Source organism: Drosophila ananassae, chromosome 2L (assembly GCF_017639315.1).
Source record: "Drosophila ananassae strain 14024-0371.13 chromosome 2L, ASM1763931v2, whole genome shotgun sequence".
Taxonomy (NCBI): Eukaryota; Metazoa; Arthropoda; class Insecta; order Diptera; family Drosophilidae; genus Drosophila; species Drosophila ananassae.
In genome coordinates this window covers 19,561,071-19,586,477 of record NC_057927.1, presented here as the reverse complement: position 1 = coordinate 19,586,477, position 25,407 = coordinate 19,561,071, and the positions used below count along the sequence as shown (strand labels likewise).

Below are 25,407 nucleotides of genomic sequence, written 5' to 3'. Positions count from 1 at the left end.
AAAGAGTGGGTTCTTCAGGCACTTATTAGTTTCTCGCTAATCTTTGTTTAATTTTACACTTGATATTAATTTAACATTTATTCCTGGCACTTTTCCATTTCCATTATTTTTCAAGTGGCATCCTTTGTGGTAAGCGTAGCTACTTTATTCCCACCCTGAGCCCTGAGCGACCACTCGCTGCGATTTTGGCAGACAAGCCAAAGGGAGTGGACAAATAAAAACGCTCATAAAATTGAATTTTTTATGACTAACGAAACCCATGCCCCGAAGGGTTAATTTCAGAATGAAGTGAAGCGGAAAGTGGAAGGGACAAAGTGCAAAAGGCCAAACGATGTTGACGATAGCACTGCCATCCAGTCAGCCAGCCAGCGCCAGCCAGCTCGGTGAATGTTAACTGATTTGCACCTTTTGACTTTCGGCTGACTAACAAACAAGCGCCAAATAAAATCCTGAAGAAGAGAAGCGGGTGAGGTGTTGCGCTGATTAACGGAAACATTACTCACGGCCAGTGAGGAAAAAATAAAAAAGTTTTTAGAGGACGGCAGGATGGGAGCTCGGCGAGCACTCAATCAAGTGCAAAATGCAAATGCGTTGAGCTGCTAAAAATACCAGAAACAAAAGGGAAGTTGCGGGGCCATAAAACGCGGACAGCAGCTGCAAGTGCCAGATCTTACACTCCCGCTTCAATTTTTATCGCCCCTCCGGTTAGAGCTGTCTATTTGGCTGTATTTTTTGGTTCTATTTATAAGTAAGTCGACAGTCTAACCTCAAGAGTCAAGAGTCTAACCTCACAGTCTCTCTAGGGACTGCCAGCAATACCCTTTCCGAAGATGATGACCCACCATTATCCAACTAATTTCCTCCTTCATCAGTGTAAGACAACTACTCGGAATTTCTTTGGTTACTTCAATGGAATTCTCAGGATTTCTTGGCTATTCTTATAATTGCCTGATTCAGTAATCCGTAGTTGGCGGCAGCACTGTCCCGCGCCCTTAGTGATGCATTTATTGCGCTTGTTAAAGATGCTTTTATAAAGGGAACGAGAATTGGAGTGGGAAAAGGGAAGCCCGAGCGAGAGAAACAAGTTAAAAAGTCATAAAATGATATTTATTTCATTCTGCTGCCGCGTAATGCGCACTGGCAGCCATCAGGAGCCTCGCGGGTGGCATCATCGGGCGGCAAGACCCCAACTTGATGATGAAGAATCCATAGGAGGAGCCGTAGGACAGGAGAGCTGTTGGAGCAGCAGCTGACACCGACGCTGCCCAGAAGAAGAAAGTTCCGTAGATTTGCTTTTTATTTGAAATTTATATTCGCCAGCCCCGCTCCGTAAAAAGAGTGGATCTATGGGGGAAAAGTGACTATACCAAATGGGGGAAGGGAGGGACCATCCTTTTCAGTTTTCAGCCAGCCTTTTCACACAACTATTTGCCGCTTTTATGGAGTTGAAGCTTTGACTTTTGAGCCACTGGAAATGGGAAATGGAAATGCGCCAACGTTGTGGCTTTTTAATGTTTTCTTGTTAAAGTTTATTGAAAAACTTTGGCCAGTCACGTTTGAGTAGTCAGCGGGAGCGGTCTAGTATGTATATAGCTTATAACTGTGAATACACCCACATATGTATGTACTGTGTGTACAATGGTATATAGAATATCTGGAAAAGCGGTTTCAGCTCTCACTGTTTCCCAACCAGAAATGAAACAGCTGCAGAAGCTGCATGCCCCGATGCCCCTGAAAATGGGGCAAAAGTGATTTCTTCTGTTTAATAAAGAAAACGGAAACTTGTGCATATTACTTTATCTATTCTCCCCCAGTTCCTCCCTAGTCCCTACCCCCGAACAGATTCATGGAGAAGAGTAGGAGGGTGGTGTCTGTCTGGTCATGTTTGCTCATAATTGAAATTTCGCGCTAAACAGGAAGTGGCCATTGCCAACGCTTTTGTTGCGGGCAGTTCAAGTTGTTTGAGTTGTGTTGTGAATCAACTCGGGCTGAAAGGTTTTCCGAGGCGGTGGAAATTGGGTGGATGCCAGCAGATGGTTGAGTGGCGGGGCAAATGCAGTTCATAAACAATAAAACCAACAACAGGAGCCGTAGATGCGAAAATGCAATAATATTTATGAGAAACACTCTGTGTCCGGACTACTACGACTACGGAGCCTGGGAGGTGTGGTGTGGGTGTGCGAATAAAAATTAAGGCCGGAGAAAATGCGAAATGTGTGTGAAAAACTTGCTGCGAAAGAATGAGAGCTGGGAGAATCGACTTTCACCCCCAGGGAATTGTCATTGTCTTCAGAAGCAGCACATGTCTCTATCGGTATGCCGGCATCTAGGTCCACTTGCCATTGTGAAGGCGAACAATGGAGTTGGTTCTTTAACTGGAAGCCCTACTCAACAGGATTCCGCTTATCGATCGATGGAGTTGGGCCCTTAAGTTACTTTAAGTATTGCAGGGTTCTCGGAATTTTATGATTTTATGAGAGGTGGGCCAGACCGCAACGGAAAACGCATTTATAAATCGAAATCATAGAAAGATTTCAACGTAATTGGTTTTTAGCTATAGCTTTTAGGCATAAATCATCCTCTTTAAAGCTTAGTTGTGAAAAGTTGTGAAAAGTTTATCCATGTTGATGGAAAAAAACCATGGTATTCTGAAATTCCTGGACGTCTGCCATTTGAGGAATTTGCAATGTGTAACTGGGTTCTGGCTACCTTGTGTGCCTTTATGTAGTTTGTTAGTATCGCTATATTGTTTTACTTGGCTGGACATTCTTTTCCCTGGCATTCCATCTATTGTGGCACCTCTCCTTCCGGCACTCTCTTCCTTCGTTCTGCATCCATTTATTTTCCATTCTCGTGTCGTTGTTGTCAGTCAAGGCTCCACCTCCACCTTATGGATTTTTCCCCCCATTTCCCGCCACACACACGTACTGCAGTGTGACATGTGCTTCCTCTGTTGTATTTTCGTGCCCCAGCAGCCCCTCCACTTTTCCACTGTTATTTTCCACATGTGAAATTGAACTTTGCATCTTGCTGCGAGATGCGAGATGCGACGCGTCGCAACTTCACAGATACAAAATGCAACGAAATTTTCATTTGCCAGCACCGACGCTGCACTTGACTTGTGGCGCTTCGCCCGCTTGCCTCACTGCCATGCCCCATCTCCCAGTCCCCCACTCCCGCAGTCCCCCAACACCTCTTCCATTTCCCTAAACCACTCCACATGGCGGGGCACCATTCATTCGTGCACCGCTTATGACGCTGTTTTGACACTGCGAACGCGCGCGTGTTTATAAATAAAATATATATGGAAATATATATTTGTGAAATTTTTCCACGCTTCTGCTGTGGGGATCGTGGTGGCGCACATGTGTTGCACCCTTTTGCTGCTGCTCCTGGCTATGCTATTGCTGCTTCAGCTCCCTTTTTCCTTTGAAGTTCATAAAAATTAACAAAAAATCAATTTACAACACAAACGATGCGCTGATGAGGCGACTCGAGTTAAAGGAGTGAGGAATGTGAGGAGTGAAGTGACACCGAGTGGAGTGGCAGGAACAGGGGGCAATGTTGTAAATGTTTTCATTGCAATCGAATGTGCGCTTAGTGACGCCGCCTGTGATCTCAACCGCCACGCCCACCGACCGCCCTTGGCCTTCTGGGGGTTGGTTGAACGTCAATATATGAATACTTTCTGTTGGGAGCGTGTTGATTGCCCATCAAAGCCGAGCCAAGGCCAGAGCCAAAACAGCAGGAGCCCAGTAAGAGATTTGCATAGAAAACACCACCCCAATGCAAATCCTGGTCTAAAGCTAAAAGCGATGGACAGGGAAAAAAATCTACAAAAATTATTAATACGAATGTTGGGTACCTTAAGCCTCATAACATGAAAGAACAAACTGTGTTGTCTACTGCACCCATTTATTTTTACAGTGTTTAGTGTCAGCAGGAAAGTAAAAATAGCGTCGATTATGATGAAAATATTCATGCGACAAACGGAAGCCATATCTCCTGGTGGCTTCTCCGGGTTCCCCTGCAGTCGCTGTGAGTTGTTTATGTGCCAACGGTACGCAGCACATTTGAATTCCACTTAGAGCGTCATCGGAGGCAGCTGATGTGTTTTGGCAAACATGGCTATATGCTACATGCTCGGTTGAGGTGGCATGGAGGAGCCTTGGATACATACACGCATCGTGGCATTCCTTTAGCCGGATCAATAGCCTTCCCACTCCCCCTAGCACATCGGAAAAGCGCCTTTCATTGCCATGCAAATGCTGAGGATACGTTGAAACCGAAGCGGGCTCAGCCACTAATAAAGCGGCAAGGCAAACGTAATTAAATTTAATGCCCGGAATGCTCGGCTCAGCTCAGACAAAAGCCAAACGGGCGTGACGTTTAAATCCGAGCATCGAAATTCAATTTACTGCAAAATCCCATGCATCGATGGGCCGGCCCATCGGCAACGACACTCGAGACATCTACCAAAGACAGGCGTCGGCGGCGAAATAGAAAATACTGGAAAATATGTCTCGATTTCTTGGCAAATCCTGTCATAAATTTCAGCCCATGGGTTGGATATCCTGCTCATCCAAGCTTTCCATGGCAAAAGGAGCTGGAAGCTCCAAACTCCGAGCAGGGCAACAAAGAAGAAGGCAGCCGACACGCAGACGACCCCAAAAACGAAAATATGCTGATGTCGATGCCGAATTATGATTTGTTTTTGTCGACTGTCCGTTGGGGAGCTTGTTCCGGGGCAGACACTGGGGGAAATGGGATTCTGGCCCCAAGGTTACCGGTTAGCAACTACACACTCAGAACAACCAGTTGAGATGATAGTTTTTTGATATTGGATAATAAAGAAGAAATGGGAAGGGTGAGATGGGGTATGTAAAAAAAATGAAAGGTTAAGAGATTTTGTTTTAAGTGGGTGGGAATTTAGGAGGGTAAGAGAAAAAAAAAAAAAAAAAAAAAAAAGGGGGGAAAAAAAAAAAAAAAAAAAAAAAAGGGGGGGAGGAAAAAAAAAATTTAAAAATAATAAAAATTGGGGGGTTTTAATTTTTTTTTTTTTTTTTTATGGGGATTTGAGGTTTGGGGTAGGGAGGGTTTTTTGGTAATTTTTTTTTTTTGAATATGTTTAATTTTTTTTTTTTTAGTATTTATAGAATTGTTTTTTTAGGTATTAGGGTGATAATATGTTTTGGGGGTTGAAGAATGTGGATTGGGGGGGATATTTTGAAGATAATTTGTTAGGGGGATTATGAGTTTTGAGTGTAAAAGGGGATGTGGGATAGGGGAGAATGGGGGGAGGGATGGGGTGGAATTATGGTTGATTTGGATGATTGAGGGTAGGGGTTATGGGAGTGTGGGGTGGTGGGGAGTTTTTGTTTGGGTTTAGGGGGGTTTTTAGGTGGTGGTTTTATTTGTAGAGTTAAAGTTATTAAGGGAAATAATTGTTGTTGGGGGGGGGTTTAATAGAGAGGTGGATTAGGTGGTTAGGTTGGGAGGGAATGGGAATATAGATGAGGGGGATGGGGTGGATTGGGGGTATGTAGTGGGGGGGGTAGATCTGGTATTTGGTTAGAAGATATAATATTGAAGAATTATATTTAAGTGGTAAAGATGATAATGTTAGAATTTGTATGAAAAAGCCAAATAGTTTTACAAAACAGTCCGGAATATCTAAGTGATTTTCGATGTGTGTGCTGTTCCTGTTCCTGTTGCTGTTGTTGCCAATATTCCGCCATTGTTGTCTTTTGCATGGATGCTGTTCCAGTTCCTGATTCTGATCCTGTTTCGGTTTCTGTTTCTGTTGTTGCTATTGCTGTTGTTGTCAATAAAAGCTGCATGGCTGTCATTTTGTTGTGCTTGCGGTGCGTTGTGCCAAACGCGAGGACGTCTCGTCATTTATGTAGCAAGCTTCAATTTGACCCAAGTGTCAAAGAAACGCCAGTGCAAGAAGAGTCCAGAATGTTGCAGTGGCAACATGCAGTTCATGTGTTTATACTCTTTTTGTACTTTTTAATACTTTTCTGACCTGGCGCCAATAAACATGCGTCTCCTTGGTTACGGCTGCTCGGCTATTTCCGCTTCCGGCGCTGGCTTTAATGAAGCGCCAATGTACTCTCCGCCGGGGAGTTGGCCCATAAAAGGAGTATTCCAACAGACATTCAGGAATGCATGTCTGTGCGACGGACTCAGATCAAGTCTGTGGAATCGCTTAATGTGCTTTTACATGTTTATTTGCACTTTTATGGCCCCGCCTTTTCGGTTGAGGATTTGAAGGAGTCCCTCGGTCGTCCTATCGCGAATCCTGTGAATAGAAAGCAAACATCGAAACATGAGTGAGTGCTGATTGTTTTTGTGTGGTAGTAGCTGCCAGAAAAATATGAAATGTGCTAATAAAATTTTTATTCCACGGACGTCAGGCAAATTGAACTCGTAAAGAGCTGATGAAAAGGGTAAGACCCGGAGTCGATTTCTGGAATGGCCCAGCTCAACATCTCAAAAAGAATTAAGGGGAATCAGAAGGGAGGGTACGCACTCCTCGAAATTGGTTGTTTTATGTGGCCATCGCATCGATGAAGTGTGATTAATGGCGCGTTTCAATGTGAGACGCGTAATTAAGGAAGTAGATTTATGTTCCCGGCCGCAGCTGAGGCATGACCTTACCACCCCATCACCCAGCAATCCAGCCAGTCACCCCCAACAACCCTCAGTCCTGCTTGTGGGTCAATAAAAACGGGCTGCTTTATCACATAGCCAAATGTTGCTGCTGCGCCTTTTAATTGCGTGCTTTGCGATCCTTCAAGAGTAACACGAGTGCCGACAATTAAACAACGCATCCAAATTGATAAGCCAAATACAGCACCAGCACCCCCGAAAGCAGCAAGCCACTCTCTCGTCATGGTTAGTTTACCTCCGGAGTTCGGGCTAATGGTGTCGCATTAATGGAGTGTAGATGACATGAATTACACCAGAGGAACACCCGAGTCCACAGTTCGTGGCTTTCACCTTAACCCAGACACACAGGCTCCCATAATTATGCAACATTTCGTATTGGTACTCAAGCGACAACTTCTCCCTTATTCTTGGGACGAATATATGGGTTCTTTGTGGGTATTTTATGCTTATTTTTTAAATGAGCAACGTGAAAAGACGTGTGAATAAATAAAATATAGCTTACGCCAAAAAGTTCATCAATTTTTATGATGTCTTTTGATTAAAAGATAATAACTTGAGGTGCTGCTTTGCTCCCATTACCCAGTTCAGCCCAAGCTTGCTTCTTTTATTTATTTCCGCATTTCGTGTTCCGTTCGGCCCTCCTTGTTACCTGCACATAAATTAACAAGGCCTTTAAGGCTATTGACAGTCAAACTTTGCTCATTAGTAAATTTCAGACAAGACGGGCATGTTCGAACATCTGTAGCTGCGTTCTTGCCACAAGGGGCGCGATGTTGCCGCACAAGCAGTCAGCTGCTGATGTTATCCTCGTGTCATTCGCTTGGCATATATTTTATGGCTGATTAATTAACTGGGAGGCGAGTGGAAAAACACAGTCGGAGAGACTCTTTCTCGGATGCATTGTGTCTGCCAAGTGGAACTTTAATGACACCAAGTGGAAGATTTGCTAATTAAAAAAGTTTCGCCAATGCCAGGACGAAACACGAGAGGCCAACGAATCGAGAGTTTACTGTCCTCTGGCCGGGAGAAAGTTACTTTCCAGTTCTTGTTCGGGAAGTATCCTGTAACTATTGGCAACTATGAGGAGAGGGCTTACAGCTGCAGTTAGACAGAATAAGGTGGCAAGGAATTAGTTGTCCAATTTATAAGGAATTCTGTGTGAGCCGAAAATAACACAGTTTTGTCCAATCGAATTTGGCACTGGAACCAGAGAGTCCTTGGCTATTTTGGTAAATGCCAGCCCCAGGCAGGTCGTGTCCGTTTGCCCATTTGCCTATTGATTGGATTGCTCGTTCAGGTGCTTCCACCTACGTATGTACTGGCCACCTATCACTTGTCGGGGATTTTGGGTTTTCTCTGCAGATTTTAGCCTTGTCAAATTACCGCAGCCACTCCATCATCGTTAGGCCCACTTCTTCACCCATTCAGGAAGTGGAGGAGAAGAAGGAAGCGGCTGAGGATGAGGCGGAGGCGTGGGCCATCGTCAAGGCTCACAAATTTATGGGCAAATGCTCAACTTTGCCATAAATGTTCATCATAATGTGACACAATTTCCTCAAGATTTAACGCCGCATAAAAACTCCGCACGACACTCCCATATGGTAATGGAAAAGCCAGAGGATTGAGTGTGAGAACGGGAATGGGACTGGGACTGGGAATAGGAATGAGAATGAGAATTCCCCAAGTTGTCGTGCATTGTGCAATTCGCATGCTCAATAAAGTCAAAGACGCATAACTCTCGACGTAAGCTGGCAGCTGGCAGCTGGCATAAATTTGAAAATAAAATAATATAAAATATAAATTCAGCTGCAGTCAGTAAACGCATGCAGGCGACAGATAGACGCAGTGTGAATTTAACTGACAACCTCTTATCGGGCAGCTGGGAGCTGTGGGAGCTCTGAGCAGTGGGCTTAAAGGCGCCAGCAACAACCCCACATCCTACCCCTTTAAACCTCTCCCCATTGCGCTCCTTTCTTCTTATTCGCGTGTCCTGGGGATGGAGTGTGTGCGCCCGCCAGTGTGATATATCATAAGCATGCGTCTGACAAGCGTAAGCACCGCTGCTGTCACTGTCACAGCAGTAACAGAACAGAAGCTTCAACAACCGGCAAAGGCAGCCGTGGAACTCTTCGGCAACGGCGCGTGTTATTACACCATGCGGCATACTTTTAGCGCCACTCAAAGGGCATTCAGAGCGGGCGATGCACACGAAAAAAAGCTTCGGAAAGGCAATGAATAAAGCCAATAGAAAATGGGGTAAAGTATATTTGTTTGACCTGACTAAGAGCAGATAATAAATTCAATAAAACTAGCTGACACCTTTAAAATATATTTTCCAAACAAATAAACAAACAATCGCCATGAAGTCACAAAAAATCATACAAGTATTGGCTATGTTGATTTATTTCAAAGCCAATTGATTGATTTTCCACAGCTTTCATTAACGAAAAAGCAAAGAAAAACTTGAATAAATATCACACTTTTTTTATTTGCATTTTACTTAATAGATTATTTTGTTTTATAAAGGATTAAATAAATTCAACATAAAAGAACCAACTTCTGATAGCTCTTGAAACGGAAAGTTTAAAGTAAAATGAAAATTAAAACATATTCGAAAGTGAAATCTTGATGGAAGGACTCCTTTCTCTGTGTGCCACTCAGTGTGCTTGTATGTGTACAAATGAAAGTTGAATTATGACAAAAGGAGACCGGGAGAAAGCAGTGAAGGAATGGCAGAAGAAAGCAAAGGCAACCTGCCCACTATGGCTTGATAATGCGCTGTGTGCTGACTTTGGGCGTTGGGCGTGTGTGTTTGCCGGGGATGTGTGCGTGCGAGGCGTTTAACATGTCGTATGCGCAATTTGTGAAATATGCGAGAACAGAGCCTGCCAGCATGAGCAATAAGTTCTCCTTCTTGCCCCGCCACGTCTCCTTCTTTTGGGCTTGCCAGTAGTACGATGGTGTGTGGAAGTAAGCAATTAGTTGCCTTTTCAGCTGAAATAAAAGCAAATCGGGTGACTGTCGAGAGGAGAGAGAGAGAGTGAGTGAATCGAGGGCTCTGATGGGGATAAGCAAACAGCAGCTCATTAATATCCTTTATGCGTTTATTACATCAGCAGCCGGCAGGAGATTATGAAAAAACATAAATTAATGCAGAGCATCGCCCACAACGACGGGCAGCAGGAAAAATAGCAATTAGTCCGGCAAAAGGCCGCTGGCTCGTGCATGGCAAACGAATCAATCAGACAATTCAATATAATTGTCCTAATTTATTTACCCGAGAGCATTCCGATGATTGTTTTTTGCAAATAATTGGTAAGTTTCGCTTGCAAAGAAAGCAAATAAATTGCAGCATTCTTTGTAATGAAAATTAAAAATTAATACCCCAAGGTAGGAGTATGCAAAAATGCATTAATCAAATCCCAGGGCATGCCTTCGGTCATGATAAATTGTTAATATGTTTTCACTCTCTTTATTTTTTCTGCTCGTTGGTCTTTTTTTGTACTCTTGGCTATGGTTTAAAATTAATATTTGCCGTCGAGACACTTTTTTATGTAAATTATGTATTTCGATTTTTTACCGACTGTAAATGATTCATTAAAACTCATCCAGTCTCCCTGTTTGGATTTCCATAAATGCTAACAATATTTTTGCGAAAGCAAGATGTGAAATGAAATATTTAAACTTCATACGAATGTACTCGTAGCCATAACTATTTACCCCGAAATGTATTATTGAAGGTGCAAAAAAGGGATTTATTTTATCTCGGGAATTTCCTGGGGCAAATTTCAAGTGGACTCCGGAAATCACAAAGGGAAATTACATAAAAAACAAACTCCAGTTGACTAATTTAGTGCACGCAGATGGCCCCAAGGGACAGGGTGCTACAGTTTGGAGGCAGGATGGACACCAAGCCCTTTGTCCTTTGCTGTCAGTCACAGGAAGCCGGCAACTCGTCGCCAAAGGAGGGCTCCCCGCCGCACCTCGGAAGTCCTCCTTCAACGACCTGACAGCTTTATATAAATAAAACAAATGGGTAAACACGACGTCTGCTTCGGCTGTGGTTGCCACCAAATTTACCTTAAATTTGACAACATGCGCCCGGCTCACAGGTGGCACAGCTGCGGCAGACTTTCATTTAGGCCATGGCCCTTACAGCTGCCCCCTCCCCCGTCGCAGCAACCCCGCTACCCCGCCACCCTACCAAATCCCTCCCGGCTCATCCGTCAATCAGAGCTGTGATGCCTTATTTATTTACAGCGCTTCTCTCCGTCGCTTTGGCTTTAATTTTCTGCCTCGAATCTCCCCTAAACTTTAGCCAATATTAATGCCAAGGCATTTGTCAGCGGGACAAGTTTTTTAATTTAATTCAAGAGCTGTTGCAATTAAATTAAACGTTTTAAATTTTCAAAAATATTTACACGTGTCAACGATCCCTTCCTGACTCACCCACTCAGCCAAATCCCAATTCAAGTCCTCATCCATAACCCAAACCCACAGCCGCAACCTCGTGCTAACCCAAAATTTGAATTTAAATTGAAGTTAGTTTGGCAGTAAGCCGCACAGCATTCCCTTTGAACGCCTTCTAATCCTTCAATTAATAATCTTCAGCTCTTAACTTTTTGCCCATGAACAAAAACAGCAACAGCAACAACACGGGGCTCAATGTACCCGAACTTGTGTAGGATTTCCTTTTTTTCGGTTTATTCATTTTTTCTCGGACGACGAACCCTTTTCGTGGTTGGAATTTTTTTTGGCAGAAACAATTATTTAACGCTCGCTTCTCCGCGCCCGTTGGCTGCCTCGCATTTTTATTTTTGGCCGTTCTCTGAATTAAATATCTAATTTATCAAGTCGTCGTCGCTGGTCGCTGGTCCCTTAAAAGCCCCTTCGCTTGACTTGGCATTCCCAATAATTAAATATCCCCCAACCAGTAGCCCAGAAGCTGGGGCAAGAAAATGTCTACTTTAAGATTTTGAATTGTCACCTGGCAAACTAGGGAGGGGTGTGAGCGAGTGGGTGGGTGGGCGTGACGGGGTTGATTTCATTCCAACACATGGCATTTAATCTCTCCCCCCCAACGCCGAAAACCAGCACCCCCATGACTGGCTGCCTGGCTGCCTGACTGACAACTGGCAACAGTACCCAGATGTCCTTTTGGCCTTGTTTTTGTTAGCTTGTCTCAGCCTTGACTGACTTTGTTTATCTTTCATTATTTATTCTCTTATCGGGCAGGAGCGATAAAGTCGCCGGGGCAAAAAGCACAGCACAGCACAGAACAGCCCAGCACCCATCTCCCGGCACTAATTAATTATGCCTGCTTAAAGCAACGTTAAACTTTTGCCGTCCCACACGGCGTATGAGTTATATACACATTTGTTTATACATTGTATTTGCGAGACAAAAGGAGTGAGCTAATCCACTTAGCCCACTGGGTATACTGGGGAATGCGTGTGCTACACATGGGGAGGGGTAATACCTGGCTGCTGGCCAGCAGTGAACATCTTACAACTTGTTTTCGTATTAATTAGAAAAATAAACAAAGCGCCAAGCGCTGAGAAATCAAATTAAAAGTAAATTGAGAGCAAGACAAAACGCTGGAGAGGCGGACCCTTCTCGGAAAAGCCAAAACCAATTATAGAAGCTGATAGAAGTTGACAGGGGCGGCAAGCTATCCAGCTGGCTTCCAATTAGAAGGGGGTGCTCTGCCACAAAAACTTAGTTTGCCATTTAATTAATAGCCACGAATAGCAAATGACACAAATGCATTTGCATTTGCCGTTGCCGTTGCAGATGCGGCTTCTGCTACTATGGTTTCTGGTGCGTTCTAGATTCTCGATTCTAGAGTCGAAAGAGCAAATTTTTAATTAGCCCCCGTTCCCCATCCAAAAATAAACGATGCAAGGGGCATCGAAATCGAAAATGCGGATTCTTGACATATTGCCAGCAGCTGAGAGGCGGCGAGAAGATGCATCAGTGAAATGGCTGAGGCGTAGCACGTGCCGCTTCATGGAAAATTGTTTGCATTTTCCACCACACCCTCCACACGGAGGCATTCGCGGCATATGGGCGGTTATCCCGACCCAGCCGACACTCATCCTTCGGAGGGATAGATTACACAGCCGGCTCTCAGTTATCGGCTACTTAAAATAAACAATTTAATGTGCAAACTTTTCGGCTACTGCCTGGCAAGACCAATAAGGCTGGCCTCCCCCCCAGCTTCTGGTCGGGACAAACAACCATATAGCTATGGCCAAAGTTTTTCGGGGCAATCATTAAAATTCATTTCCTATCGACAGTCAGCAGAGACACTCGCACAACCCCACATGTATTCATGTTATAGATGACGCCATTTAGTTTGAATATCTATGGCAGCATCCACGTCCCCAGTATCTGTATCTGCATCTGTGTACACATGAGCCTGAAAGAGAACGAGAAAAGCTTTCCCCAGCTCCCACCTTCTCTGTCTAACTCTCGGGCCCTTTCTCTGTTCCCTCACGAGTGCCTCGAAGCGATTTGAATGCGGCAATTCCTTTTGAATTGATCCCAAAAGTGACCTTTGATTTTCGATACGATTTCAGTCATTTTCACATGGCCTGGTCTAAAAGTCTCTAGCGACATGCTGAGCCACTGGGAGAGATCTGGCGAAGGAGGGACGGAGAAAGTCAGGGAAAGCATGAGGAGAAAGCCGGCGAAGCTATTTTGTTTGTGTAGTTTAAGTGCCCGCATTAGTGGCGAATATAAATTTTGTCCGTAGACCCAAAAACAGCGAATAGGGACGGCGAACGGCGAACGGCAAAGTATAAAACCAAACCCGAAACCAAAACCAAACCAAAACCCATACCCACGCCCATGACCGAGCCCATGCCCGAAAACCCGGCGACATCCATAGTGACAAAAGCGACGAAACGATGGCAAAAATCAAACTAAAAGTTCGCCTCATGGAAATCATAATTCAAACGTTGAAATCAGCACACAGATTGCCCCTCCTCGTGTGTGTGCGTGTGTGTGGCACATACCACCCCCTACTCACCCCACACTCCGATTGTTTCGTGTGTGTACAATGGCAACTATTGAAAATACGCAAAGCCTCTTTTGGCATGTCCTTGTGCTGCTTCTGTGATTTTGCTACTCTCTGCCTTTGACCTCTGAAATTCCCAAACTTTGTTTATACACACGAAAAAAAAACTCTTTAAATTTAAATCTCTAGCTAAGAGTCTTAGCATAATCCGTGAAAACCCCAAAAATCTTTTAATTTATAAAGCAAATCATGTGATAACCTCTGGTGGCTTGATAATATTTTTCGGTGTAACATAGAGGCCCCCTTTGGACCCCGAGTGGAACGCGTGTGCGTTTTGTTTTATTGCCAGCTCCGAAACGTTGCCAAGCCGTTTTCCACTGGGTTTGCTTAGGGCAAACACTTTCCCCGCTCCTTTGTTAGCCCATTGTGTGCGGGGATAATCGAAGCCATAAATAACAGGCGCGAAAGCTCCGCTCGCTTTGCCATTTTTTTGTGCTTTCTGGGCTTGCTGGGATGATTTTTTTTTTGCCCTGCCGAATAGGATTGCAGAGTGCTACAGAGCCGGGAGGGGGCTGGGTGTGAGGATACGATAACAAAAGTGCCAAAAGTGACAAACAGCAGGCGACCGTCAACGCTTGCCACCCAGCCAAACGGTGGCCAAAGCCAACTCGTTAGTAAATCCAATTTGTGCGTGAATGTCGACAGTTTGGGTGCAGTCACAGTTAGAGTTACTCTGCTCTACTCCCATATTGCCGCAGTGCCCTGGAGTGTGTGTGTGTAGAGTGCCACGCCCACCTCCTCTCGGAAATAACTAGTGTCGATTGGCGTCAAAAATCGCGGGAGTTGACATGTGACCGAGTTTCGGGGACAAGGGACCTGAGCGAAAGTTTTTTTTTATTTTAAAAATCAATTAAAAATTTACATTCCATTCACACAATAAATAATTTGCATAATAACCCACCCAGATGCACGTTGGATCGCTGAATTAAACGTTCAATTTATGCAAGAGAACAAAAAACACAAAATTCCATATGGCTCGCATTTTATAAACAGTTTTCAATTAATTACAGCATTCGCTCAAACAACGCATTTTAAATTCTGGCCGGGATGGCCATGCTGGCCGCTCGAATATTGCATCAGATGGCACATGATGCATTAACAATGATTATGGCATACATTTTGGCGCATTTAAAATTTCATAAATTTCAGTCTGGCTGCCAGTATTTAAATTAATTTATAACATTCTGTGTTAAATTAAAAGAAATACTACAATCCAACGGGGCTCTGACTCTGCCGAAGCACAGAACTAGACATAAATCGACTCTGTCTGAGATAAATTTAGATGTTCTGATGGTGGGGACAGAAGCCTAACCAGAACCAGAACCAGACTAAATGTCATCTTGCCGAAAGAGAAATACTTCTCCGGAATCCACCAATGCACTCTGCTCCAGGCCTAAGGGGGATTTCTGCGGCATATTCCCCAAGATTTACGAAATTCAGCAGCCGACTTTGAAGGCAATTCCTGGAGAAGACTGAAAATTCCTCAAATTCAAATATTTTTGCACATAAATTTGCAAACGCTTTCAAGTGCAAAGACGGTAAACACATTTAAATCAATTTTATTCGCCAAGAAAAAAAGATTGACCAGCAGACGGTAGGAAGGAATGCAAACACTTCTGAAGAGCAATATAAATACCAAAACACCAGGCGAATCAGTTCAAGAAAATAAAACAATATTTAAATAAATCAAAATTAGCATGTGCCGCACAAGGTCTGGCTGGCTGGCTGGCAGAAACAGAAGCTACTCATAGAAAAGTATCTACGAGTTACTACGAGGCGGGCCGTCCGCCCCGAGAGACATCTGTATCCATCCGGACATGCCTCGAGTGTGCCTGTGAATCGGGGCATGTTTTACATAATAGAATTTCCATTTGCCGAAAATAAAACACATGACTACGGCAGCGTGGCAACGTGCTAAACAAACTACAGGGACGACGGGCTCCCAAATCCACACGATGCGGATACATATGTATCTTTCTATCTGTCTTATCTGGAGGTGAAGTTGGTGGCCAGAGGTGGGAGGTCGGGCATGAGTGTAGGTGTGGGACTGAGGGATGTGGGCTTTGGTGTGCACGTCATTTTAAATACCAAATATATTTTGATTCCATTTTGGTCAAGGGAAATCCAATTCAGGCAACTTCATCTTCCTCAATCGGCTTGTGGTTGCCGGGCCACAGTCTGTTCTTGCTCGAAATTGACATTGAGTTATGGCAGTTTCTGTTGGCCAGCTCACAGCCTCTTTGGGCCCGATAGCCTTGGTCCTTTTAAATGATTTTTAAATTCGGTGCATTGTGTACAGTATCTAGACCGCAGTTAGGATGGGAAAAACCACGCCTGACAGAGCAACAAAATAAGAAAACAAACAAACACGAAGGGAGAAATAAAAATGATTTATGTTCATTTTGGCTACCTACGCGAGCTTACAAAGCTCTAATAAATACAATAAAAAATGGTCATTCTGCGGAAATATTTAATTGCCGGCTGCCAGTTGGGGGAAAAATGTTAATAAATGTCAAGACTGCTTCCACTCAACTGACAAAATGAGCAACGAGCTTGAAGTTGACACTGACTGTCCACCGCAGACAATGTCATCGGCGGAGGAGGAGGATGAAAACCCTCGCTTTTTGGTGCGGACTTTCTTTTTCGCTTTCGCTTCTCCCGCTTATAATTTGACATAATTTATGAGTTTTCAATTTATCATTTCTGGGGGTTGCACTGCCCGCCTGCCAGTCCGTCCGCCTGCCTGCCTGCCATCCGAGAATGCAGTGCTCCAGTGCGCCAGAGTGCCATCCGCAATTTGCTTCGCCTTTCGAAATGTCAAAGCCAAAGCCCGTTCTGGATGTCAAATGTCAATGCCGATTGTCTGAGCCCCGAAAGTGCATGTGAGGCACACATGTTGTGGCTCCCACAGCCTATTAGCAGTTCTCGGCTCAGACTGATCTCTGTGGGAAGCTGGAACCCCTTTTCCCCAGCCCTGTCCCCCTTTCTTTTTTGTGGCGCTGGGTCCTGAAATATTGCTACTTGTCATCGATGAAGCTGCCTCCTTCTGCGCCCCCTGTCGTCATCCATGTTGTTCTTGTCATTAAAGTCGTAAGTACTGTCACGTAGCTGTCAATTTACAAAAATCGCATTAGCTAGAAAAAGAATCTACATGATGGCAGAAGAAAAATTCGGCAGAAGTACATACTCTTACACTGGGAAACATTGGGGGGTTCAATTAGTAATGAATGTGAACATTATTTTTTGGGGGGAAATACAGAGAGGCATATGTCAGCAATACAAATTAAAAGAAAAAATTTTAAAAGCCTATCTGTACTTCATATACTTCTGTTATTGGAAGCCTTTTTTCTTCCTGTCTATACTCTTATATAATGTGCTGGATATTATGCATTATGTATGTGCATATTTATGACAACTGTCGCTTTACCGACTTGACGGCCTTTCACGTCATTGGGAATTTAGGGCCCGGAGATTACCGGCAAGTCGTAAAACCCAAGTCCCAACTGCCAGCCAACCCACCCACTGCCTGTAGTTGGACGGGCAGATAAGAAGGCTCATACTTTCAGACTCTTTGGCTCAGAAGCGAGCACTTCGAGGGCTGCACATAATTAGCGTTGGCCACTTAACTAACCCCACTCCTTCCCTTCACCGCCACAGTCCCCCCAAAAGTAAATGTCAACGTAAATTTGCATTTTTAAGACGCATAAAGAGGACTTTGCGGAAGACAGCCGAAAAAATGGAGGACCGAGAACGACAAAGGTAACAAAGTGCAAAACATGCGCAACAGGACACGGGAAGCGGCAAAGGACTAGCCGCAGGACTTAAATGCTTTTAAGCTGCCGGTGCGAGAAAATAAAAACCCAAAGTTCTTAGTCTAATGAACAGCGAAAAACGGTTAAGCGACTGTCAGGATATGGCTGGTTTGTGTGAGTGTGTGGAAGACACATCCTGTGCATCTGGATGGTAGGTACAATTGGTTTGAAGGGATTGGGGATTGGGGATTGGGGGAACACAACCAAGAAAAAATATTCTCCGATAAACGGCTTTTGAAAAGCTCTGTGCAACGCAATTGAAAGCAAAATCAATTACAACAACAGGCTTTCACAGAAAAAGGAAACCATGGAAAGCATTTTAACGACAGCTCGCTCATTCATTTACATAAAATTTTATTTAACAAGCGAATTCCAAAGGCTTTCATTTTTAATGCAGCCCCGCGGATCCCAAGTCGCTCTTTCCCGGGGGAAAAGGGCCACAATCCGGATGAACTGGCGCATGTGTGAGTGCGGTAAGGGAAGGATGTGATGTGTGGGAGCGGATGAGTGAGTTTAATGCGTGTCTGCATACGCCATGAAACTTCATTATGAGCGCCTCAATACCATATTTCTGCAAATAAAATGCGATTCGAAGGCAAATTGAAATCCAGAAAACCAGAATCCCAGAAAGGCAGCAGCAGCAGTATCCTTCAGCCAGCCGGCAGGCAAAACAAGATATTAGCATACTGCTTCGCAGAGCAGTCAAAGTTTGTTTGCCGAAACAAATTAACCTTGAATATGCCACATAGAGCGCCTGTCAAAACGAAGCTGAGCCGAGGAAATTATGCAAATATGCTCAACGGCAATAGCAACAATGGATGTCTCCGATAAGACCGGTGTCCTCAGCCAATGTCTGTCGCGTCCGACTCGTCCGTCTTGCGGTTTCTGTGGAAAAATTTATTAATTTTAAGCAGAACGTCGGAGGCATCGTCCTTGACGTACATAGCTAGCTGATAAGCATTCTGCTTGACAAAATCAATAATGGAACTGGCAGTCAGTCCTGACTGCTCTTGTTTCTGTGCCAGGGTCCTGGCTGTTACTGTTCCTGTTGGTATTTGCATGATTAATGAAGCCACGTAATTGATTACACGGCCACGCCCAGGCCAGGCTGCAAGAGGGAAAATAGGAAGAAAAAATGGGAAAACAAAGGCGAGCCAACAACAACTCGAACTTTCGCATGATTTTGTATCATCGAAGGCAGGCAGCAAGGCACACAGCTGATTGATGCGTCTGTGGTTGCGACAAAAGCATCTCCCACAATTCCATCCTCATTCATATCAAGGCTGTCCCCCCTCCCAGATCTCATTCCAGCTTCAACGCTCCAGCATCATAATGCGGCCACGCACGTGCGTGTGGCACATGATTGCACCGCAAAAAAACAAACATTAAAGGACACTGCATCTCCCAAGCTCCCCTATAGGAGTCTCACCTAGCCTAGAATTAAGTTCCCAACCGTTTTCAGTGTTCAATGGTTGGAGCAGGACCCGGCTTCAGTCATGTCAGCAAGCCAGGGCCAGGAGCTGCAGCCAGAACCACATGCACACGATGGCGCAGAGCCGGCTCTCATCGACTGCGGATTGGCGTTGTCAACGATGCAGCGAGCTAGATGACAAAGACGATGATGCAGCCGCTTTCAAAGGCTGCAGCAGACAGCTTGTCGGAGGTGGTTCAGGGCGGAAGTCGGCCGGTCTCTTGCCCGCTTATTTATGCGTAATTTCTATGCACACACGCAGAGGCACAGTCAGGCTCCCCATCTCGTCCTGGCAAAGGCAAAGGCATTGGCAATGGCAAAAGGCTCGGGCCGCAGCTTCAGTCCAAAGGACCACCCTCGTCCCTCATCTAAAGGGGCTTGGCTTTGGCTTCGGCATCAGGATTGTTGTTGCTGGCGGGGCTTTAAGGCTCTGCCGCTCGCACAGGCGAACAATCATCAATCAAAATCAAAAGCCAAAGTACTTTTGACGTTAATTTATTCAAAAGGGATACAAGCACTTTTCAACTGCACACACACACATACACACACTGGAGCAGAGACTGAGTTTGAACCAAAACTTGGACCAGCCACTCCCACGCAATTGTGACCACTTGGCCTCCCAGCAAGGATAATAGTTATTTAATTTCGAATCGATGGCATGCAAAATACCTCTTCGTTCGGTTTGGAAAAGGTAAAAATATTCTAATTAATATTTATGAACGAGTGGAGCCCAGGCGCAGCAGAGGCAGTGCTTTGCATAAATCAAAACCATTTGAATAATAAATTCGAATTATGCATTTAATTAAGATTTGCCACAAAAATAGACGTGGCGCGGCGACAAATAATTCCGCGATTCCATTTCCATTTCTGTTTTTGTTTCACGGGAATTTTTTGTTCCATTTCGAGTCGATCGATGTGATATTTTGGCATTGTCTCCACTGGTGTGGTGGTCTGGTGGTCTCGTTCCCTGGGTACGAGTATGTGAGATTTTGATTTCCTCAGCCTGCATCACTCAAAGCGGAACGGGCGACAGCCGAAAAAGCAAAAACGTCGCTCGAATTCAATCTAAATGCAAATGCTAGCCTGGGTGCTGGATGCTGGATGCTGGGTACTGGGTGCTGTGCTTTTTGTTTCATCCTTGAGCCGCGACAACAACAGGACCAAGAGCAGTGGCTATGGTAACAGCAACATCAGCAATAGCAATAGCAACAGCCATTCAGGTGAAATCGCAACACAGAAAGCCAATTAAGCGACTCAGACATTAATCGAAGCTCGTTGCAGATATCGCGTGGGAAGAAAAAAAAAACATTGAAAGGAAACGATACACCTGGTAAAGTGCAATGCAAAAATCGCATTTGGTCAGCAGTTGTCCTGTTGGCCATTTTTCTTTTTGCCGCAAACACAGCAACCACGCTGCAGAATTCGAATGGCCTTGTTAATACGTATTTCCAATTCAATTGGTTATGTTCACGCCAGTGCAGATATCCCCCCAGTTCGCGTTGAGGGCCAATAAAAAGATACAAGCGTTATAGCCCTCCCCCGAGACTGGTCATCGCTTGAGTTTGCTTGTCGTGAGATAAGCTCGTTTCGAGCGCCCTCTTCATTTTGCGCAAATTGATAAATTATGGCATCAGCAGTCTGCGAATTGCCGGCAATTAGCTAAGCAAAAACAATTAGCATTGCGTGGCAAGAGGTACGATAATCATCAAGGCGGGGTGGACAGACGGGTCAAGGAATCTCATATAATTGAGATGTGTAAGGTCAACGAAAGTCTGCAGGCCGGCCAGTCTGGGCCAGCCTTCACCGGGGCCAGGCTCCATTAAATGCGTATGCAAATCACGGCCAGCACTTTAAAGGCATTAGAATTACAAATATATAGCCGTGGCAGCATTTGCACATTTACACATGCGGCAAGGGCAACGATTCGTCGGAATCTGTGCGACGTGACAACACGCAAATAAAATCGAAGCCTACTTCAGATTCCGAGCCTGAATCGGAATCAGATACGGAGTCGAGCGCCGTCGCCTCCCGTCGAAATAGATACAAAGTAAATATGCAAAGTCGGTCCACGGGCGAGGAAAATACATAAATCAGAGTGTGGCAAGAAAATCTGAAATTAAATGCAAACAGTGGCGAAAACGAAGGCGGAAGCATAATTGAACTTTGAGCATCGTGGAGGTTTGGTGGAGGGGCAGGAGAGGGCCATGGCCAGGAGCTGGTCTCAGACGCTTTCAACTCATTAAAGCCAAATGCAATTTACGCCGATAATTTGCAACAATTTGCATACTACGTGCAGATGCAGGCGACGTAGTTTAAGCATCCACCGCGCTCCACTTAGCTTCCCTCTACGTGCCACCGTGCCATAGTGCCGTAGTGCCACCGGGCAATGCCGCCACCGTGGCATCCCACCCACCTTTTTAATTGCACGGCTTAGTCCACGCGATGCGAGGCGAACACTTTGGCATTTTGTAAATTTTGTTAATTGGAAAATGCGCCGGGATCTAGCTGCCATCTAGCCAGGATCTAGCCTGCTCCCGGGCCACGTGTTATCCCGATAATTTCTACAATGACGCATCCCGACCGTGGATCAAACCAGATTAAATTATTGAATCCTAATGGAATTTCCAAATGGCTATCGCTTAGAGCCAACCGCTCCACTTATGCAGCAGTCTTCATTATGCACAAGTCGCACATTGCTGAGCGATTGTCCATATTTATCCATAATATTTTCACGATTTTCATAGCACCCGGGGCTAGAGGTTGGGGGCTAGGCAGGATTGGCAGGAGAGTCCGGGCGAGCATAGAATTTATTATGCATAAAATTGCAGCACAAAGTCAAATAAAATATGTATTGAAAGTTTTATTGTTTGGCAGCAGCACCAGCACCAGCAGTGGCTGCCATGGCTGTGGCAGCTTCCGCTGGCTCGTTCGTTGGCTCCCTTTTTGGTGCAAACTCACATATTTGCACATTTCACACATTTCATGTGCCACCGAGGCTCCCTGCCAATGGCAGCATTTGCTGCCGCTTCAGGCGTTTTGTTTAAAATTGAATTCTTTTTTATGCATTTACCTAAATTTCGTTTTTTGTTGCTCACTTGTTTTCGCCACCGCCCAACTTTTATGCGAGTATACGCTTAGCAATTTTTTTAACGCTCAGCTTTAGTTTCGCTTTGTTCATATTTTCAACTTTGTGTGGGTGTACCGTGATGGTGTGTGCCTTTGTGGCACAGGATTTCTATTTGCTTTAATAGACTAGACTCTGGACAGGCTTGCACATATATGCAGAGGACCGCAAGACCTTGTTTTTGCCTCCGAAAATGGTTCGGACACGGGTAGAGAATGCTGGGCGACGGGCGATGTGCGATGGGCGGGTTTCACGGCTCTGGCTTTCGCAAATATCCTGCGGCGGCAGCATTTATACGAGCTTACTGCTGGCGGGTAGCTGGGGAGGCGGCTGGGAGCACTGGGGAGGTGCACTGGATTTTGTGATTTGCTTTTTATGTGGGCCATATGTATATACAACCTACGCACAGGGGAGTTTTGTTTTGGTTGTAAGGCGCCAAGAGGCGCTTTGCGAAATTCATGCAAAGATTTGACCGGATTGTTTGTCAAGGTTGCCTTTCCCCCCTGCCAGAAGCAAAAGCATATTTTCCCAGGAAAGTAGAACAAATACGTTGGAAATCTTCAATGAAATCCTCTTTCATAATGAATAATATCAAGGGGCAACAGGAAGTGGAATTTAAGGATATCAGGAACAAAATATTTTGCTAGAAAAGCACATACTCTTCTGGTTTTTGTTCGCAGGTAAGTATTAGCTCTAATCTTATACTAATTATTTTCTAAACCTACTTCATGGACAGTGAACAACACTCTATAAAGTGTAAAATTTAGTTAAGTATTTCAATGAAAAAAATAAACACAAAATAAATCCGAGCTCCAAAATCTCCATCTGCAGCGTAGTTCCCAGAAGTGACCATCAAAACAACATCCCGTATCCCGTTTTGTATATGAAAATTTGAAAGGCAAACAAATCTGTCCCATAAGCAAACCCACTCAAGGATCCGGACATTTGGACGAGGAGGCCTCGACGGGCGCAGCTGTAAGCTCGGACTTACAGCTACAAATCAGATGGAGTGACTCACCCCGGCAAATGGATAGTATCTTTTTGTTGGCCTTTTCCTTTTGCTAATCCAAACGGCAGAGGAACTTTCAAGGCCTCCTTGCAACTGGTCGCTGGTAACTTTAATTTATGTTTTTCTTTTGCCAACAAAGACGAGCAAAAGTTTAGTTCTCGCAGCTATTGTTCTAATGCACTGACCCGTATCTGCGAGGAACAAGTCTGTTGAAACAATTTGTATCTGTATCTTGTGGATGCTGCACTTTCACTTTGCCTGCCTGCTGGCAGACGATGATGACAATTGTGATAAATTATAGTGCCACGCGACCGATCAGGGGCTATATAGTTATGTTATATGGATAACTGGGAGAAGAACTGTTGCTCCCTCTCTAGGAATATGTATCTTCGGTCCCCAATCTCGCCGATACACACACAGATACGCGACCACTGACCACTACAAATGAAACCGCAGTGTGTTATTGTGTCATTAATTTCGTTTTTATTTCTTTGTATGCTTTGCGTGGCCTTTTGTGATGTGTTTTTTATTCGGATTGTGTTTTTTTCTGTTTTTTTATTTTTTTGCTTGTGGGAGTATTGGTTTTTTGGCGCTTAAAGTGCGAAAAGTGACTCCCCTTGTTGCCCGCTCGCAGCGAATTAATTGATGATGACCCACAGCGAGTGCGGTTTAATGCAAAACGTTAATGAGACAGCATGACGCACTCAAATTTCCATTTGATTTACCGAAATCCACCGCCTATTCGTGTTTATCTGTTCCACGCGCCAATTTCTGGTTTTTCGCAAATTCACTTTAAACTTTCGCCGCCTTTCTGTTTTCTCTCAACTTAATTTTTCGCACACTTTGCCCTCGAAGACACACAAAAATGGAGATACTTCTCCTTCTGTGATTCGGGAGCTTTGCTGGATGGCTGGTTTGTTTTCCGCTTTCGGCTATTATTGCTGCTCGTAATCCGCTTTTGCCCTAAATTTCAATTCTCATTTGATATCTCTTCCCGGGGATTGCGTTTTTCCCAGTTTTTCTCGAGTGTTTTGATTTCAGTCGAGTGTTTAGCTTATTTTTTTGGCATTTCTTTTCGCGACTAATCACACGCACAAGGAAGACCCGGCACGGCACATGTCATGGGGCTGGGGGTCAGGGGGCGGGGCACACGCAACCTGACGGATGCGCAGCACTCAGCTTTCGAGAGTCACGCACTAATGATCTGCCGCCGACTCTTCGCGTTCTAATTAGACACATAAATTGCAAGTTGACAAAAAGATATCGCTCGCCTGTCTTCCCGTTGCCTTCGAAGTATCTCTGAGCTGCGATGCTGCAGAGTCAGTACTGCGAGTTGGGACACAGTTAGTACAGAGCAAGTACAACACCCGCACGACGAACCAAACACAACGGCCCTCGGATAAGAACTGTGGATATTGCCACCGCTCGGCTGCTGCTGCTGTTGCTGCCGTTGCTGCTGCTTGATGTTGCTGCTTGTTGGTGTTGCTGATAGGCAGCCACACATGCCGCGTATCATTCACAGTTTTTCACTTCGTGAAAACTCGGAAAAGTCACCCGAACAGGGGCGAATCGCACGCTATTGCTCTCTGTTGCAGGCTCTCTCGGGTCGCGTGTTTCAGACTGCTCGGGGAAAGTCCGCCGGCAACATGTCGTTAAGAACGTGACCTTTGGCAACCACTTCACTGTTGTTGTTTTCCTCTCGGCTCGGCTGCTTGCAGCCAATTAATGTGTATGTCCGAGTGTTTGTGTGTGATTTATTAGGACCTCTCATAAATCCCTGCCCGATTTTGGCCGCTTCCTGTGGCAGCAGCATAAACACAAAAACACATGCATAATTTCCATAAATCTTTTATGGCCTGCGTGTAAAAACTTTCGGCACGGCCAATTATGCGCCCCGAACTAGGCACTAATTTGACAGCAAAGTGGCTAAAGCCGTTATCCTTATCCCGCGGTTCCCTCTTCATCTGGATCGGTCCTTTGGGTCAGGTCAGTCAACTCCAAGACTTCATAAGGGGGCCCCCTACTTAAGCCCATAACTAATCGGGTAATTGAGCTATTTCCCAGTCAGCGCCATGAATGAGCTTACTTGTCAATGGCTTTCGAGTAGCCTACAATGTCCTCCCCCATACAATGCACGACACTTCCGCTTAATGTGGCTTAAGCTCATAAAGTGCGGTAAGCTGAAGATGCAATGTAAGCTACTTGGTTTGGAGAGGTTTGGCATTGAGTTCATCG

The 25,407-nt window shown here is 44.9% G+C and overlaps 1 long non-coding RNA gene across 1 annotated transcript; it reads right to left on the bottom strand.

The window, feature by feature from the left end:
• Positions 1 to 5,702: 5,702 nt before the first annotated feature.
• On the bottom strand, positions 5,703 to 24,788 carry LOC123257291. The gene is made up of 2 exons (XR_006507325.1): positions 23,182 to 24,788; positions 5,703 to 6,304 (listed from the first exon to the last, which is right to left on the bottom strand). It is a non-coding gene; the product is annotated as an uncharacterized LOC123257291 (long non-coding RNA).
• Between the last annotated feature and the right edge of the window lie 619 nt (positions 24,789 to 25,407).